Source organism: Rutidosis leptorrhynchoides, chromosome 7, assembly GCF_046630445.1.
Source record: "Rutidosis leptorrhynchoides isolate AG116_Rl617_1_P2 chromosome 7, CSIRO_AGI_Rlap_v1, whole genome shotgun sequence".
In the NCBI taxonomy this organism is placed as follows: Eukaryota; Viridiplantae; Streptophyta; class Magnoliopsida; order Asterales; family Asteraceae; genus Rutidosis; species Rutidosis leptorrhynchoides.
Window position 1 is genome coordinate 159,468,489 of NC_092339.1, and position 16,375 is coordinate 159,484,863.

Consider the following 16,375-nt stretch of genomic DNA (forward strand, 5'->3'; position numbering starts at 1 on the left):
CGGAACAACCATAGACATTCTATATGTGAATGTTGGAGTTAGCTATACAGGGTTGAGGTTGATTCCAAAATATATATAGTTTGAGTTGTGATCAATACTGAGATACGTATACACTGGGTCGTGGATTGATTCAAGATAATTTTTATCGATTTATTTCTGTACATCTAACTGTGGACAACTAGTTGTAGGTTACTAACGAGGACAGCTGACTTAATAAACTTAAAACATCAAAATATATTAAAAGTGTTGTAAATATATTTTGAACATACTTTGATATATATGTATATATTGTTATAGGTTCGTGAATCAACCAGTGGCCAAGTCTTACTTCCCGACGAAGTAAAAATCTGTGAAAGTGAGTTATAGTCCCACTTTTAAAATCTAATATTTTTGGGATGAGAATACATGCAGGTTTTATAAATGATTTACAAAATAGACACAAGTACGTGAAACTACATTCTATGGTTGAATTATCGAAATCGAATATGCCCCTTTTTATTAAGTCTGGTAATCTAAGAATTAGGGAACAGACACCCTAATTGACGCGAATCCTAAAGATAGATCTATTGGGCCTAACAAACCCCATCCAAAGTACCGGATGCTTTAGTACTTCAAAATTTATATCATATCCGAAGGGTGTCCCGGAATGATGGGGATATTCTTATATATGCATCTTGTTAATGTCGGTTACCAGGTGTTCACCATATGAATGATTTTTATCTCTATGTATGGGATGTGTATTGAAATATGAAATCTTGTGGTCTATTGTTACGATTTGATATATATAGGTTAAACCTATAACTCACAAACATTTTCGTTGACGTTTAAAGCATGTTTATTCTCAGGTGAATACTAAGAGCTTCCGCTGTTGCATACCAAAATAAGGACAAGATTTGGAGTCCATGTTTGTATGATATTGTGTAAAAACTGCATTCAAGAAACTGATTTCGATGTAACATATTTGTATTGTAAACCATTATGTAATGGTCGTGTGTAAACAGGATATTTTAGATTATCATTATTTGATAATCTACGTAAAGCTTTTTAAACCTTTATTTATGAAATAAAGGTTATGGTTTGTTTTAAAAATGAATGCAGTCTTTGAAAAACGTCTCATATAGAGGTCAAAACCTCGCAACGAAATCAATTAATATGGAACGTTTTTAATCAATAAGAACGGGACATTTCATTGTTACAGTTTAAGTCCCCAATTAGTTGGAATATTTGACTTCGGGTATAAGGATAATTTGACGAGGATACTCACACTTTATATTTATGACTGATGGACTGTTATGGACAAAAACCAGACGGACAAATTGAATAATCCAGGACAAAGAACAATTAACCCATGGGCATAAAACTAAAATCAACGCGTCAAACATCATGATTACGGAAGTTTAAATAAGCATAATTCCTTTATTTTCATATTTAATTGCACTTCTAATTATCGTACTTTTATTTATTGTCATCGTATTTAATTGCACTTTTAATTTTCGTAATCTTTAATTATCATAATTTTATTTTATCTCACTTTTATTTATCGCAATTTCATTATCGTTATTTATTTTACGCTTTAAATTAAGTCTTTTATTTATTTAATATTTTACATTAGGTTTTAACTGCGACTAAAGTTTTAAAAATCGACAAACCGGTCATTAAACGGTAAAAACCCCTTTTTTATAATAATAATATTACTTATATATATATATTTGTATTTTTATAAGATAAAACTAATATAGCGTTAAGCTTTGTTTAAAAGATTCCCTGTGGAACGAACCGGACTTACTAAAAACTACACTACTGTACGATTAGGTACACTGCCTATAAGTGTTGTAGCAAGGTTTAGGTATATCCATTCTATAAATAAATAAATATCTTGTGTAAAATTGTATCGTATTTAATAGTATTTCCTAGTAAAAATAAAGCTATTTCATATACACCTCGCATAACATCAATTTTAGATTATCATTATTTGATAACCTACGTAATGCTTTTTAAACCTTTATAGATAAAATAAAGGTTATTGTTGTTTTAAAAATGAATGCAGTCTTTGAAAAACGTCTCATACAGAGGTCAAAACCTCGTGACCAAATCAATTAATATGGAACGTTTATAATCAATATGAACGGGACATTTCAGTTGGTATCAGAGCATTTGTCTTAGAGAACTAAAAATTTGCATTAGTGTGTCTTATCGAGTTTGTTAGGATACATTAGTGAGTCTGGACTTCGACCGTGTTTTCTTTAAAAACGATTGCTTAACACTTTTGTTGGAAACTATATATTATTAACATGTAAATATTATGTGATATATTAACCTCTTAATGTGTTTGATATTGTGTGATAGATGTCTACCACTAGTACAAATCCCATCGATTCATCTAATAATAATGAAGAGTCGAATATATATTGGGAAGATTCACAAATTCCCGAAGAAGAACCGGAAGAGGAGGAACCGGAAGAAGAAGAGGTTCCGGAGGAAGAAATATTGATACCTATAGTAAACCGATTAAATAAAAGAAAATCCTCAACCAACGGACCAAAGTTAATAATGGTCAATGGTGTTTCCCCCGAGGAAGGAAAATATTGGGAAGATTAGCAATTTTCCGTTGAATCGGATCCCGATGAGGATTCTGATGATGTTATAGAAATTACCTCGACCCAATTTAATAAAGTGAAAGAAAATAATAAGGGAAAAGATATAAAAATAGAGAAACCCGATTCCAACCCCGATGAACTTTATATGTATCGGCAACATCCGTATTTTCTAAAATGTAACAATGACCCGGGAACCTCTAAACCACCAGGTTTTTCTAAACCATTGTGGAAAACGACAGCTCGTATTAGAGGAACACCATATATTCCTAGAAAATTAGGAAAATGAACCAAGTCCGAAGAAGAAACCAGTGATTCAGATTAGAGGGTTGTAATCATGTTGTGTGTTATATGTATTGTAGTGTGCTTGTACTTTTATGTTCTATGTAAAAATTGCTTGTATTGTTTGTTAATTATCTTTTACGAATCTAATCCTTGTCTATTTTACAGTATAAAAACAAAATGGACGTTAAGGGTAGACAACCAAATATTTTAGAAGATCTACCAGAGGATATGATTGAGGAAATCTTGTCTAGAGTCGGTCAGAATTCATCAGCACAATTAATTATGGCAAAATTAACTTGTCAAACATTTGAAAGACTTTCCAGAAATGCCTTAGTTTATAAAAGGCTTTTCTTTGATAGGTGGGGTATATCACATTGGGGAGACCGTAAGTTACGCCGTGTTTTCTTTAAAGCGTTAAATGCGGGTAACCCAAATGCAATTTTACGCTACGGGTTAAGAACCTATTTTGACTCAACATATCCCAACATAGGATTTCGTGAATTAGAAAGAGCTTCTAACATGCAAAATAAAGAAGCATGTTATGCTTACGGGTTAGTGATGTTCGCTTCTTACCAAAGTGAGAAAAAGAACATCGGATTGCAACTTTTAAATAAAACCTTCCCACAAGTGACGGATTCAGTAGTTGGGGTGAGAAACAAGGTTTTTAGATTATTACGGGGCTGTTGGACATTACGAAACCCTCGTCCTTTTGACGACATTACAACATGCTACCTAGCCAATGGTCATAACGGTTATTTTCCACAAGACCAAGGATGGGAAGTCGTCTTAGTAAAACCAGAATGCATGACTTGTTTCTGGACTTATGAACTACGTGTCTTTATTTCCTTTGCTGAGCAACTTGCGTATTAACTAGGTTTTTCTTCAAAAACTGTCCGGCATCAAAGTGTACTATATTTCATGTTATATGTAATATAGCAATGTTGTAAGTTTGAAGAATATTTATATGTGATATATTATTATAATCAGTTTTTCATATGGAATTGTAGTAGTTGAATTGTATATTAGCTACTAAGTATGAACTTAACAGGTAGGCAGTACCCGAATTTAAACTTATAAAACGCTAATATGAAGAAAAAGCTTTTATAAATGAGTTCATATTATGCTACGAAATACTATTGACTACTCTTAATATTCTGTATGATTAACTCGATTCAGTTGGCTATTTTAAAGGGAATGACACCCACTACTCGACACACCATGAATATGAGTGAAGAGGAATTTCGTACCTTTCTTGCTGCAAACATAGCCGCAGTACAGGCTGCGCTACATACCAACAATAACTCTGAATCTAGCAATGCAGTTAACGGCGCAAGAAATCGTGTAGGATGCTACTACAAAGAATTCACTGCCTGCAAACCTTTGGAATTTGATGGAACCGAGGGTCCAATTGGATTGAAACGGTGGATCGAGAAAGTCGAATCGGTGTTTGCCATAAGTAAGTGTACTGAAGAGGACAAAGTTAAGTATGCTACGCATACCTTCACAGGTACTGCGTTAACGTGGTGGAACACCTATCTTGAACAGGTAGGATAAAATGCTGCTTACGCACTACCGTGGTCGGCATTCAAGCAATTGATGAACGAGCAGTACCGTCCTAGAAACGAAGTCAATAAACTCAAGGCAGAACTTAGAGAGTTACGAACCCAAGGGTTCGACGTTACCACATATGAACGATGATTCATAGAGTTGTGCCTATTGTGTCCGGGAGCATTCGAAGATGAAGAAGAGAAGATCGATGCATTTGTAAAAGGGTTACCAGTAAGGATTCAAGAAGATGTGAGTTTACACGAGCCCGCTTCTATACAGAAGGCAAGTCGAATGGCTCATAAACTCATAAATAAGATTGAGGGAAGAATTAAAGAGCAGGCGATCGAAGAAGCCAACACGAAACAACTCAAGAGGAAGTAGGAGGAAAACGGTGACAAGAGTCACCAGTACAACAACAACAACAATTACAACCACAATCGCAACAACTATCCCAACAACCGCAACAACAATCGCAACAATAACCGCAATCCTAACAATAACTACAACAAACATCCCAACAACTACAACAACCGTTTCAAGAACAATAACAACCCCAACAACAACCTCAATAACAACAACGACAACAAAAACCAAAAACAGCCATGTCATAGGTGTGAAGAAAATCATCAGGGGTTTTGCACGACATTTTGCAACATGTGTAAAGTAAATGGTCATAGCGTGACAAAGTGTGAGGTCTACAGACCAAAGTTTAACAGAACTAAAGGAACAAATAATTTCGGAGCAAGTAATGCCGAAACGAATAGTGTCGGAGCAAGTAATACCAACGCTGATTGTTATAAATGTGGAAAACTGAGCCACATTATTAGAAATTGCCCGAATCAGGGGAATACTAATGGACAGGGCCGTGGAAGAGTTTTCAATATTAATACGGCAGAAGCACAGGAAGACCCGGAGCTTGTTACGGGTACGTTTCTTATTGACGATAAATCTACTTATGTTTTATTTGATTCGGGTGCGGATAGAAGCTATATGAGTAGAGAATTTTGTGCTAAATTAAGTTGCCAATTTACGCCTTTGGATAATAAATTTTTACTCGAATTAGCAAATGGTAAATTAATTTCAGCAGATAATATATGTCGGGATAGAGAAATTAAACTGGGTAATGAAACGTTTAAGATTGATTTAATACCAGTCGAGTTAGGGAGTTTTGATGTAATAATTGGCATGGACTGGTTGAAGAAGGTAAGAGCAGAGGTCGTTTGTTACAAAAATGCGATTCGCATTATGCGAGAAAAAGGAAAACCTTTAATGGTGTACGGAGAAAAGAACAACGCGAAATTAAATCTTATTAGTAGTTTGAAGGCGCAAAAACTAATAAGAAAAGGTTGTTACATCATTCTAGCACACATCGAGGAAGTTAAACCAGAAGAAAAGAACATCAGTGATGTTCCCGTCGCAAAAGAATTTCCCGATGTATTTTCGAAAGAATTACCGAAATTACCCCCACATCGATCCGTTGAATTTCAAATAGACCTTGTACCAGGAGATATACCAATAGCTCGTGCTCCATACAGACTCGCACCCAGCGAAATGAAAGAATTACAAAGTCAGTTACAGGAAATTTTAGAGCGTGGTTTCATTCGACCAACCACATCACCATGGGGAGCTCCTATTTTGTTTGTCAAGAAGAAAGATGGTACATTCAGGTTGTGTATTGACTACCGAGAGTTGAACAAACTTTCCATCAAGAACCGCAACCCACTACTGAGAATCGACGACTTATTTGATCAACTACAAGGCTCGTCTGTTTATTCAAAGATCGATTTACGTTCTGGATATCATCAAATGCGGGTGAAGGAGGATGATATTCCAAAGATTGCTTTTAAGACGCGCTACGGTCATTACGCGTTTATGGTTATGCCGTTTGGATTGACTAACGCACCAGCTGTGTTCATGGACCTCATGAACCGAGTGTGTGGGCCATATCTTGACAAGTTTGTCATTGTTTTCATCGATGACATACTTATTTACTCGAAGAATGATCAAGAGCACGAAGAACATTTGAGAAAAGTGCTAGAGTTGCTGAGAAAAGAAAAACTGTACGCTAAGTTTTCAAAGTGTGCATTTTGGTTGGAAGATGTTCAATTTCTCGGTCATATAGTGAAAAAAGAAGGTATTCAGGTGGATCCAGCTAAGATTGAAACCGTTGAAAAGTGGGAAACCCCGAAAACTTCGAAACACGTACGCCAATTTTTAGGGCTAGCTGGTTATTATAGGATATTCATCCAAGATTTTTCCAAAATAGGAAAACCCTTGACTGCATTAACGCATAAAGGGAGAAAATTTGAATGGAAGGATGAACAAGAAAAAGCGTTTCAATTGTTGAAGAAAAAGTTAACTACGGCACCTATATTGTCATTACCTGAAGGGAATAATGATTTTGTGATATATTGTGACGCCTCAAAGTAAAGTCTCGGTTGTGTATTAATTCAACGAACGAAAGTAATTGCTTATGCGTCTAGACAATTGAAGATTCACGAGCAGAATTATACGACGCATGATTTGGAATTAGGCGCGATTGTTTTTGCATTAAAGACTTGGAAGCACTACTTATATGGGGTCAAAAGTATTATATATACCGACCACAAAAGTCTTCAACACATATTTAATCAGAAACAACTGAACATGAGGCAGCACAGATGGATTGAATTGTTGAATGATTACGACTTTGAGATTTGTTACCACCCAGGGAAGGCAAATGTGGTAGCCGACGCCTTGAGCAGAGAGGACAGAGAAACCATTCGTGTAAAATCTATGAATATAATGATTCACACTAACCTTACTACTCAAATAAAGGAGGCACAACAAGGAATTTTAAAAGAGGGAAACTTAAAGGATGAAATACCCAAAGGATCGAAGAAGCATCTTAATATTCGGGAAGACGGAACCCGGTATAGGGCTGAAAGAATTTGGGTACCAAAATTTGGAGATATGAGAGAAATGGTACTTAGAGAAGCTCATAAAACCAGACACTCAATACATCCTGGAACGGGGAAGATGTACAAGGATCTCAAGAAACATTTTTGGTGGCCGGGTATGAAAGCCGATGTTGCTAAATACGTAGCAGAATATTTGACGTGTTCTAAGGTCAAAGCTGAGCATCAGAAACCATCAGGTCTACTTCAATAACCCGAAATCCCAGAATGGAAATGGGAAAACATTACCATGGATTTCATCACTAAGTTGCCAAGGATTGCAAGTGGTTTTGATACTATTTGGGTAATAGTTGATTGTCTCACTAAATCAGCACACTTCCTACCAATAAGAGAAGATGACAAGATGGAGAAGTTAGCACGACTGTATTTGAAGGAAGTCGTCTTCAGACAAGGAATACCAATCTCTATTATCTCTAATAGGGATGGAAGATTTACCTCAAGATTCTGGCAGACATTACAGCAAGCATTAGGAACTCGTCTAGACATGAGTACTGCCTATCATCCACAAACTGATGGGCAGAGTGAAAGGACGATACAAACGCTTGAAGACATGCTACGAGCATGTGTTATTGATTTCGGAAACAGTTGGGATCGACATCTACCGTTAGCAGAATTTTCCTACAACAACAGCTACCATTCAAGCATTGAGATGGCGCCGTTTGAAGCACTTTATGGTAGAAAGTGCAGGTCTCTGATTTGTTGGAGTGAAGTGGGGGATAGACAGATTACGGGTCTGGAGATAATACAAGAAACTACCGAGAAGATCATCCAAATTCAACAACGGTTGAAAATCGCCCAAAGTCGACAAAAGAGCTACGCCGACATTAAAAGAAAAGATATAGAATTTGAAATTGGAGAGATGGTCTTGCTTAAGGTTGCACCTTGGAAAGGAGTTGTTTGATTTGGTAAACGAGGGAAATTAAATCCAAGGTATATAGGACCATTCAAGATTATTGATCGTGTCGGACCAGTAGCTTACCGACTTGAGTTACCACAACAACTCATGGCTGTACGTAACACTTTCCATGTCTCAAATTTGAAGAAATGTTTTGCTAAAGAAGATCTCACTATTCTGTTAGACGAAATCCAAATCAACGAAAAACTTCAATTCGTCGAAAAACCCGTCGAAATAATGGATCGTGAGGTTAAAAGACTTAAGAAAAACAAGATACCAATTGTTAAAGTTCGATGAAATGCTCGTAGAGGAACCGAGTTCACCTGGGAATGAGAAGATCATATGAAGAAGAAATACCCGCACTTATTTCCAGAAGATACGTCAACACCTCCAACTGTTTAAAATTTCGGGACGAAATTTATTTAACGGGTAGGTTCTGTAGTGACCTGAACTTTTCCATGTTTATATATATTAAATGAAATTGTTATTTACATGATTAAGTGTTTCCAACATGTTAAGCAATCAAACTTGTTAAGACTTGATTAATTGAAATAGGTTTCATATAGACAATTGACCACCCAAGTTGACCGGTGATTCACGAACGTTAAAACTTGTAAAAAGTATATGATGACATATATATGATTATATATATAGTTAACATGATATTATGATAAGTATGTATCTCATTAGGTATTTTAACAATGAGTTATATACATAAAATTGAGTTTATTGAATTAAGAAACTCGAAACGATATACATAACGATTATCGTTATAACAATGTCATACTAAATACATATGAATCATATTAAGATATTGATACACTATGTTTAATCATTATATTGATACACTATGTTTAATCATTTCAAAACGAGACATATATGTAACGATTATCGTTGTAACAACATTTAACTGTATATATATCATACTAAGATATATTAATATATCATAATATCATGATAATGTAATAATTTAATATCTCATTAGATATAATAAACATTGTGTTAACAACATTTAACATGATCGTTAACTGAAAGGTTTCAAATCAACAATTACATGTAACGACTAAAGATGACTTAACGACTCAGTTAAAATGTATATACATGTAGTTTTTTAATATGTATTCATACAGTTTTGAAAGACTTCAAGACACTTATCAAAATACTTCTACTTAACAAAAATGATTACAATTACATCCTTTCAGTTTCATCAACAATTATACTCGTATGCACTCGTATTCGTACTCGTACAATACACAGCTACAAACACTTTCATTCTTCAATTTTCTTCATCTAATTGATCTCTCTCAAGTTATATCTTCAAGTTCTAAGTGTTCTTCATAAATTCTAAAAGTTCTAGTTTCATAAAATCAAGAATACTTCCAAGTTTGCTAGCTTACTTCCAATCTTGTAAAGTGATCATCCAACCTCAAGAAATCTTTCCTATTTACAGTAAGATATCTTTCTAATACAAGGTAATACTCATATTCAAACTTTGATTCAATTTCTATAACTATAACAATCTTATTTCGAGTGGAAATCTTACTTGAACTTGTTTTCGTGTCATGATTCTACTTCAAGAACTTTCAAGTCATCTGAAAGGACCCGTCCTAATCCACCTGGACGAAGTCATCAACATTTGGTTCCATTGCGATGATCAGCTCCAAGTAATGTCCTTATATTGAGAAAATGCACAGCGGAAGACTTAATTCGTACCTGAGAATAAACATGCTTTAAAGTGTCAACCAAAAGGTTGGTGAGTTCATAGGTTTATCATAACAATCATTTCAATATGTTAATAGACCACAAGATTTCATAATCATAAACATAATACACTCGCAAGTGTATGTAAAGCATTCTAAGTGGTTGAGCACTTGGTAACCATACTTAACATTTAATCAACGTCGCATATTCCCTTTATTATGAAATCTCACTACACCGTACCAAGTGTAGTCACCAAAACGAAGTACTGTGCAACCGTTGAATACTGGTCGTCCAGTCCGGTTGGGCTTGTCAGGCCCGATAGATCTATCAACAGGATTCGCGTTTACAATACCTATGTAAATAGTAGTTACCAAGCTACAGGGAAATATGCCAGTGGTACAACTCAACGTAGAATATATTTTTAAGTACTTGTGTCTATTTTGTAAACATTTATAAAAGCAGCGCATGTATTCTCAGCCCAAAAATATATATTGCAAAAGCAATTAAAAAGGGAGCAAATGAAACTCACTTTTGCCTTGAAGGTATTTAATTCGACTTGGTCTCCGATAGATATCACGAACCTAACCATATATATAATATATCAACATATTTTCTTTTTAAGTAATCGTTACATATATATATATATATACTTTTAGTACTTTTAATATTTTCTTAGTCCGTAGTTAGCAGTCCGATGTTAGTGGTCCACAATTAGTTGCTTAAATAAAATAAATAAAGACCCCATCGTATTCGTATTGATTAGAATTAATCTTGACCCATGGTACCATGTTGTCAAATGACGTGTTGCGTACATAAAGTACCGTGTTGTCAAATGACGTGTTGCGTACAATCATGAGGTCTTATGATTAATCTTCTCGTGTTGTTTACGGGTGGTCCTGAAATATATAAAATCAAATCATAAGTAATTATATATAAAATATCATATTAATTAGAAAAGATATGATTAATTTATTTTTTCTCCAAATATTTTCGTAGCTAAACTAGCTTCGAATACCCAATATTGTTTTAGTCGTAGTTTCTTCATTACAACTCCATTTTTGTTGGTTCTGATGGAATACCACATGTAAACAAGTCACAAAACATATTTATGAATGTATATGTATTCGTGTATATATGTATAGCAAGCGGAAGCAATTTTAAGTGTTTGCATGTGTATTTTAACCCTTTTAAAATGTATTTCATTAAAAGATCTAGTCTTGTATAATATACTAAAATGTAAATAGAGCTAGTTAGGGTGTTTATACCTTCTCCAAAATGGAGGTTGAAGCAAGAAGATGAAGATGATGAAGATGCTAGTTTCTCACTTGAAACCTCAAGCTTTGTATACCCACAAGCCTTTGCAAATCAACACCCTTGAACTTGGTTAGGATTTAGACACCAAAATGTAAGTAAAATCAAATGAAGAACACCCTTCTTCCTCCCCAAAAATTTCGACCAAATATAGATAGATGGAGAGAGTTTTGATTTTTGAAAGAAACTAGTTAATGATGTGTGTGTATCTTTGTGCAAGCATGCATGTACTTAGAGTGTTTATGCAAATAACCAAGCAAGCATGGGGTGGGGTGTCTTGGAACCCCAAAACCGCCACCACCACCCCCTTTCCTTTTTTTATTTTTTTTTTCTTTTACAACTTTTATATAAAAGTCTTGCTAGTTTTATTTGATACTTGCACATATTTTTTTAATTTTATAAACCTTTTATAAAATTATATTTTATAAACCACTTATAAAATAATAACACACACATAAGTTTAATCATATAAATAATTAAACTTGTATTTATAATTATCCAAATAATTATTTCAAGCATTTTATCTTTAGAAAACTAATTTCTAAAGTTCAAGTGTCGAGTATTAATTTTAAAGATCCAATCGTTAAAATAAATACTAAAAGGTGTTGTTGGCTTGTTATTGTGTATGACCCGACTTGGATCATAACATATTGGCCACATTAATTTATTATGTCTCTCGGGCATATGAAATACTTTCAATCTCCCACTTGCACGAGAAACATAAGGAATTAATGCAAGTGACGGATACCACCTAACGACCGTCCATCACCCCCAATGTGTTATGACTTGGTGCCATTCAATAACATCATCCCTTTCGAGTTCCCATCTCGAATATGATTAGGTGAATCTTTCAATATATATCCTTTTGTCCTAGATGTCATGTTAAATCCAAAAGACATAGAGTGATCACTCTCTTATAGATTTAACTTTGTCAGGCCTTAGACATTTGACTCTCAACGAATAAGAGGGACAAATTCCATCTTGGCTACATACGTCCTAGACACTACACTTTGTACCATACCTGAAGCCTCCCTTATGAGCTACCTTTTCAGAATAGTGAAGGAAAGAATCAAGGCACGATATTCGGTGAATATCTGAACCCAATATGTATCTCAGGTCAGAGGATACAATGATATTCTCCTTTACTCAAGATTACATGTGATCAACCACAAAGGCTCCATATAGTAAATCTTGAGAGCGGGTCTTCCAATATTTGTGTCCCACAAATATCTATGAACCTTGGTTGCAACCTTGCCCCACATTCGCCATTTGAATGCTAACCAATCCAAGTTCATAATAGTCTAGACCTCACACTTGTTGCCACAAATGTGATCAACTACGGAATTCAGAATAATAGTTTATTCATGGATTAAAATATGCAAAATTGGAACATGACTCATAATTAAATTAATACCACAATTATATTAATGAGTTTGAACTAATTCGTTCCGTTACAATACATAAAATAGATCATTTCCAATCACTAGAATATCGAAGCCCTAATGCACAAACATGTCCCTCATGTTTTGGCCCATGTAAAAGCTTCGTGAGTGGATCCGCAACATTATGATCTGTGTGAACCTTGTGAATACATATCTTTCCCTTTCCAACCTCATCCCTGATGTAGTTGAATCTCCGCTCAATGTGACGAGTCTTTTGATGAGCACGAGGTTCCTTGATTTGAGCAATCGCACCCTCGTTGTCACAAAAGATCTCAAGAGGGTCCTGAATGGAAGGGACCACTCCTAAGTCGTCGATGAATTTCTTCATCCATGCAGCTTCCTGAGCTGCCAGTGAGGCGGCAATGTACTCCGACTCTGTAGTGGATAACGCAACAACATCCTGTTTCGAACTCTTCCAAGAGACTGCACCACCATTTAACATGAAGACATAACCGTATTGTGATCGTGAGTCATCTCGATCAGTTTGGAAACTCGCATCCACGTAACCTTTTACTGCGAGTTCCTCCTCACCAGACCCATATATTAGAAACATATCCTTAGTCCTCCTAAGGTATTTCAATATACTTTTAACAGCAATCCAATGACTGTTTCCTGGGTTATTCTGGTATCTACTTTTCAAGCTTAGAGCGCATGACACATCCGGTCTAGTACATATCATTGCATACATGATAGACCCAATAGTAGATGCGTATGGGACTTTCTTCATTCTCTCTTGTTCATCTTTCATGGTAGGACACTGAGATGAACTGAGAACGGTTCCTCTTTGAATAGGTACCAAACCTTTCTTAGAGTTTTCCATCTTGAACCTTTTCAAGATTTTATCAATGTATGTACTTTGACTTAAACCTATCAATCTCTTGGATCTATTCCTATAGATCCCTATCCCCAATATGTATTGAGCTTCTCTAAGATCCTTAATGGAGAAGCAACTCTTTAGCCAAGTTTTGACTTCTTGCATTGTGGTAATATCATTCCCAAACAATAATATGTCATCCACATATAGCACAAGGAACATTATAGAGCTCCCACTAGCCTTCTTGTATACACAAGCTTCATCACCATTTTTAATGAAGCCAAATTTCTTTGCCTCTTCATTAAAACGATGATTCCACATTCTAGATGCTTGTTTCAATCCGTAGATTGATTTCTTTAACTTGCATACCTTTTTAGGATTTTTCGGATCAACAAAACCTTCGGGCTGTACCATATAGACATCTTCCTCAAGATATCCATTCAGGAAAGTGGTTTTGACATCCATTTGCCATATTTCATAGTCATAGTGAGCAGCAATGGCAAATAATATCCTAATAGACTTTAGCATTGCCACAGGCGAGAAAGTTTCATCATAATCAACCCCTTGAGTTTGAGTGAAACCTTTTGCTACAAGTCTAGCTTTGTATGTATCCAAGTTTCCATGTATGTCGGTTTTCTTCTTGAAAAGCCATTTGCAATCAACTAGCTTGGAGCTAGGAGGTTGCACAACAAGTTCCCAAACTTGATTTTCATACATGGATTGCATCTCGGCGTTCATGGCTTCCTGCCATTTATCTTTATCAATCCTTGATAAAGCATCTTCGTAGTTTGTCGGTTCATCCAAATCAACCGTATAGCAACCATCCACGAGAAACCCATATCTCTCGGGAGGATTACTAATCCTACTAGATCTTCGAACGTCTTGTGTACCTTGATCATCCACTTGATCATTTTCAACATCCTCATGTTGAGTACTAGTGCCAACCAATTGTGTATCATCGGCTTGATCTTGTACCTCTACAAGATCTATCTTCCTTTCACCATCACCTTCCATAAGGAATTTGGTTTCAAGGAATTCCGCTTTCCGAGCAACAGATACCGTTTGCTCGGATGGATCATAGAAGTAATATTCCATGTCATCTTTGGGATATCCTATGAAGATACACTTTGTGGATCGAGCATGTAGCTTATTAGCTACATATCGCTTAGGATAAGCTTCACATCCCCATACTTTTAAGTATGAAAGAGAAGGAGGTTTTTCAAACCACATCTCATGAGGAGTTCGTTCCACTTTCTTGGTTGGGGCCATATTTAAAATATGAACCGCGGAGCTTAGACAATAACCCCAAAATGATAGAGGTAACGAGCTTCTTGCCATCATAGATCGAACCATATCCATTAGGGTTCGATTCCTCCTTTCGGAAACTCCATTAAGTTGGGGTGTTCCGGGTGGAGTAAGTTGGGAGATAATCCCACAACTCCTAAGATGATCTTGGAAGGCATCGCTTAGGTATTCACCTCCTCTATCGGTACGAAGTACCTTAATTGTCCTATTGAGTTGATTTTGTACTTCGTTTTGATATTCTTTGAATGCTTCAAACGTTTCGTCCTTGTGTCTTAATAAGTAGACATATCCGAAACGACTAAAGTCATCAATGAAAGTAACAAAGTATCTTTCACCATTCCTAGTCATGGGTTTAAAGGGTCCACATACATCCGAATGTATTAATCCCAATAAATCTTTAGCCCTCTCATAAGTCCCTTTGAAAGGTGCTTTAGTCATCTTGCCTTGTAAACAAGATTCACATACATCAAACGAATCCATTTCATTTGATTTCAAAAGTCCATTCTTTTGAAGTGTATGCATTCGGTTCTTGTTTATGTGACCAAGGCGACAATGCCATAAATAGGAATCACTCAAATCCCTTTTGAGTTTCTTGGTGCTAGTATGGTATATAGAGCTCGATGATGCGTCATCATGAACCAATTCATAAATTCCATTTGAAGGCGAAGCCTTGAAATAGAATACATTATCTTTAGAAACATGAATATCATCATCAATAAAATTAACAATGTAACCACATTGTTTTAAGCGAGAAATAGAAATAATGTTTCTACACAAATCCGGAGCATACAAAATATTTTCTAAAATAAGTTCCAATCCGCTTGGAAGCTTCAAAACAAAATCTCCTTGAGCTTTAACATGAACCTTTGCACCATTGCCCATATAGAGACTTAATGTTCCCGCCTTATGATCACTTCTTTTGAACCCCTGCAAAGAATTGCAAATATGAGTTCCACATCCCGTGTCTAATACCCATGTATTAGAAGAAGTAATATTAAGCTCAATATATACCATATATATATATTACCTGAGGTTTGCCCCGCATCCCTCTTGTCCTTCAACTCCTTAAGATAGACCGGGCAATTTCGCTTCCAGTGACCCATCTCACCGCAACCGAAACATGGGTCTTCTTTGGGGTTTGCCTTCTCGGCTACCTTTTGCTTCTTAGCCTTGTTGATGGTTGGGGTAACCATCTTCCCCTTCCCTTTGCCTTGATATGCGGGTCCTTTTCTCTTAGCCACCTTTGGCTTAGAGGTGTTACCTTTGGACCCACCTTGATCGATTGCTAACACGGGTAAAGCCCTTTTACCCATGCTAGTTTCCGCAGTTCTAAGCATACCGTGAAGCTCACCTATGCTCTTATCCATCCCATTCATATTGTAATTAATTACAAATTGATCAAACCTTTTTGATAGGGAGTTAAGGATAAGATCGGTGGCTAACTCATTAGATATGTTTAGGTTAAGACGGTTAGCACGATCAATAAGGCTTTTCATCTTAAGTACATAAGATGAAACCGATTG